The 4,236-nt window shown below is 41.5% G+C and overlaps 1 pseudogene across 1 annotated transcript; it reads left to right on the plus strand.

Moving 5' to 3' along the window:
• The first annotated feature begins 241 nt into the window (after nucleotides 1-241).
• Nucleotides 242-2,286, plus strand: LOC311583039 (heat shock protein HSP 90-beta-like; annotated as a pseudogene). Its single transcript has one exon. The product of its transcript is annotated as a heat shock protein HSP 90-beta-like (transcript).
• Nucleotides 2,287-4,236: the final 1,950 nt, after the last annotated feature.

The following is a 4,236-nucleotide window of genomic DNA, read 5'->3' on the forward strand; positions in this document are numbered from 1 at the left end:
TTTAACAAAATACTGAACAGAAGCAGCTAGAGGAAGGAAGAGTTTACTGTGGCTCACAGTTTGAGAGTATAGTCTGCCATGACAAGCAAGTCATAGTGTCAGGAGCTTGAGGCTGTTGGTCACACTGAATCTACAGTCAGGAAGCAGAAAAAAGCAGATGCTGGGAGATCCCTTGAGTCACTCCCCATGCAGCCTAGGCTTGTTATGTAAGTTGGACATGGTCCAGGCCCACCTTGCTATATACTACTACTTGGCTTTCCTGTCAAAATGCCTGAGAAAGTGCACCAAGAAGATGAAGAGGTGGAGACTTTTGCTTTTCTGGCAGAAATAGCTCAGCTCATGTCCCTCATCATCAATACTTTCTAATCAAACAAGGAAATTTTTCTTTGGGAGTTGATCTGTAATGCTTCTGATGCCTTGGACAAGATTCAGTATGAGAGCCTGACAGACTCTTCTAAGTTGGATAGCAGCAAAGAGCTTAATATAGACATTATTCCTAACCTTCAGGAGGGCACCTTGACTTTAGTGGACATAGACATTGGCATGACCAAGGATGACCTCATAAACAACTTGGCAACCATTACTAAGTCTGACACAAAAGCCTTCATGGAGGCTCTCCAGGCTGATGCATACATCTCTATGCTTGGGCAGTTTAGTGTGGGATTCTATTCTGTCTATCCAGTGGCAGAGAAGGTGGTTGTGATCACAAATCACAATGATGATGAGCCTGGGAGTCTTCTGTTGGTGTATACATCACAGTTCATGCAGATCATGGTGAGTTCATTGGTCAGGGTACCAAGGCTATCCCATCACCCTCTATTTGCAGAAAGAACAAGAGAAGGAGATCAGCGTTGATGAGGCAGCGGAAGAGAAAGGAGGAAGATAAGGATGATGATGAGAAGCCTAAGATTGAAGATGTGGGATCAGATGAGCAGGGTGACAGTGGCAAAGATAAGAAAAAGGAGACAAAGAAGATTAAGGAGAACTACATTGATCAAGAAGAGTTGAATAAGACTAGTATATTTAGACCAGAAACCCTGATTGCATCTCTCAAGAAGAATGTGGTGAATGCTATGAGAGCCTCACTGATGACTGGGAAGACCACTTGGCAGTCAAGCTCTTCTTTTAAGAAGGGCAGTTGGAATACAGTGCACTGTTCTTCATTCCTTGGTGAGCTCCCTTTGACATTTTTGAGAATAACAACAACAACAAGAACAACATCAAATTGTATGTCCATCATGTGTTCATCATGGACAGCTGTGATGAGCAGATATCTGTTTACCTCTATTTTATCTGTGGTGTGGTTGACTCTGAGGACTTGCCCCTGAACATCTCCTGAGAAATGAATGAGTGAGCAGAGCAAGATTCTGAAAGTCATCCACAAAAACATCATGAAGATGTGCCTTGAGTTCTTCTCTGAGTCGGCCAAAGACAGTACTACAAAAACATTCATGAGGCATTCTTCAAGAATATAAAGCTTGGAATCTATGAAGATTCCACTAACCATCACTGCCTCTCTGTGCTCCTTTGCTACCACACCTCTCAGTCTGGAGATGAGATGAATTCCCTGTCAGAGTATGTGTCTCACATGAAGGAGACACAGAAGCCCATTTGCTATATCCCTGGTGAGGGCAACCAACTCTGCCTTTGTGGAGTGTGTGCAGAAATGTGACTTTGAGGTGGTGTACATGACCGAGTCTATTGATGAGTACTGCATGCAGCAGCTCAAGGATTTTGATGGAAAGAACCTTGTCTTGGTGACTAAGAGGCCTGGAGCTACCAGAGAATGAGGAAGAGAAGAAGAAAATGGAGGAAAGCAAGGCAAAGTTTGATAATCTCTGTAAACTCATGAAGATCTTGAACAAGAAGATTGAGAAGGTGACAATTCCCAATAGGCTTGTCTCTTCACCCTGTTGCATTGTGACAAACACCTACGGCTGGACAGCCAATGTGGAGTGGATGATAAAGGCCCAGGGACTGTGAGACAACTCACACAATGGGGTACATGATAGCCAGAAAAACACCTAGACATCAACCCTGAGGACCCCATTGTGGAGACCCTGCAGCAGAAGGCTAAGGCTGACAAAAACGACAAAGCTGTCAAGGACCTGGTGGTTCTGGTGTTTGAAATTGTTCTACTCTCCTCTCGTTTCTCACTTGAGGATTAAGCTAGGCCTGGGCATTGATGAAGATGAGGTGACAGTAGAGACCAGTGCTGCTGTTCCTGATGATATCTCTCCACTTGAAGGTGATGAGGATGCCTCTTGCATGAAAAAAGTAGATTAAAGACCCCCAGGAAGTCCATGGCCTCTGCGTAGTTTCCTTGTGGCTCCCTCAGCAGCCTTTAGTGGCTTTGACCTACCTGGTGCTCTGCTCATGTCTAGTGGAATCTCTTCTATCTCGTCCTTGTGCCTTAAGGCAGGAAAATATCCTTCTATAGAATATCAGGGTTGGGTATTGTGTGTTATGTTTTTTGTTTGTTTGTTTGTTTTATTTTGTTCTGAAATTAAAAGTATACAAAATAAAGGAAAAATGGATGTTTTCCCCTTTTTTATTGTAGTGGTTAGGGAGTGTCTTCCCACTGCAATTAACCTAATTTAGAGAATCCCTCATGGACATGCTCATAAATTTGTTTCTTAGGTGATTCTAGATCCTGTGCAGCTGACAATATAAACCATCACAATGACACATTCACCCTGCCTCATTCTTGCTCTAAACACACTGCCTTTCTTACCATTCCTGATTTTATGTTTGCCTTTTAGTGTAGCAAGCGTGCACATCAATGACAACAATACCATTTTTAATAGTGTTTTCCAGGATAGGTTTGTGATGAAGAGCCTTAGGGATGCTGGCAATTCTCTCCAAACACAGCCTTACACAGTAACTCAGATGGATATGAGTGTTACAGACTAGCATGTATTGCTTGGGGGACTGGGTTCCTTCAACCCTCTGTTCAGGCTCAGATTTTATCTCTGTTTTGGTAGTCAGTCACAGACATATGACTTGTGTTACCTGAGTGCTTTAATTTTCGGTTCTACACACTGGACCTCATACTGTCAATTAAATAAATCTGTCAGTTAAATAAATCTCTTAGAACAATCAGCACAGGATCTAGGATTGGGGTGCTTATTTGTGAGTAAGCCATTGTTATTATTTCTGCATGTTTGGGAAGGCTTATCTTCCTAGGCTTCCAGCTCAGTCCTGGGCCTGGAGGCTGAATGTATGGGTTCAGGAAGGAGATGAATAAGGTACAATAAAACATGGTCTGTGGGCATGGGTGCCTGTGGCCTCAAAATCCAGCTCTACTCATTCAGTATCCTTTGACATTGGAGAATATTTTTGGTTTCATTCTTTCCCTTGACAATCACAGAATTATTTTCTTTTTTATAAGACATTGAATAAGAGGTTCAGAATACTCAGAGAAAGACATTTACTAGCAAATATGTGATTTAAAACAAGGGTATAATTTTTTTGCTCTGGGTATTAATAAGTCAAATAGTAGTATTAGCAGCCTATAGTTGAGGATCTTCTTTACCTGAGGAAAGCAGAGCCTTTCTCCTTGTCTTTGAAGGACAGTAGAACTTGGGCTGAGATGGGAAGTGGAGAAGGAAGGGACTGCAGACTGTAATAACCCCACCTTCTTCTTTCTATTCAAGGCGACTGACAGTACTGATAGCCAATTACACATGGCTTTGTCATCTCAGCTGTGGAACTTTTAAAATTATTAATGTTTTTCTTCCAAACTACTTGTTTCAGCTTATATAAACTGACTTTTTGAACTGCTCTGGGTAGCTTGGTATCTGTTCTATATGTTTGCACATGAAAGATAGGGCAACCTATGTAAACAGCCAAGAAGGCTGTTTTTACACTTAACATTTTATGTTAAAATGTTATCATTTTAACAAAATGATCTTGAATCACCCAAATTGTCCTCATCTATTAGGATATATTTGATCATTGATGCAGCAGAAGAAAGAATGAGGATAAAACCCACAGCAGTAACAACCATGCTTTATTGACCACACGCCTTCATTATTTTTATTTATTATATGTGTTGGAAATTATTATCCTTAACCTTTAGTATATTTTATTTTTATTTATGTGTATATGTGTATGGTGCCCTAGTGGGGGTGGTGGTGAAGTGATGGAGCACATTCATTTTGGTGCCTATGGATGACAGAAGAGAGCTAGAGCTGCAGACAGTTATAAACCACAAGACATAGGTGCTGGCAACCT

Source organism: Acomys minous, assembly GCF_964271855.1.
Source record: "Acomys minous genome assembly, chromosome: 14".
Lineage (NCBI taxonomy): Eukaryota > Metazoa > Chordata > Mammalia > Rodentia > Muridae > Acomys > Acomys minous.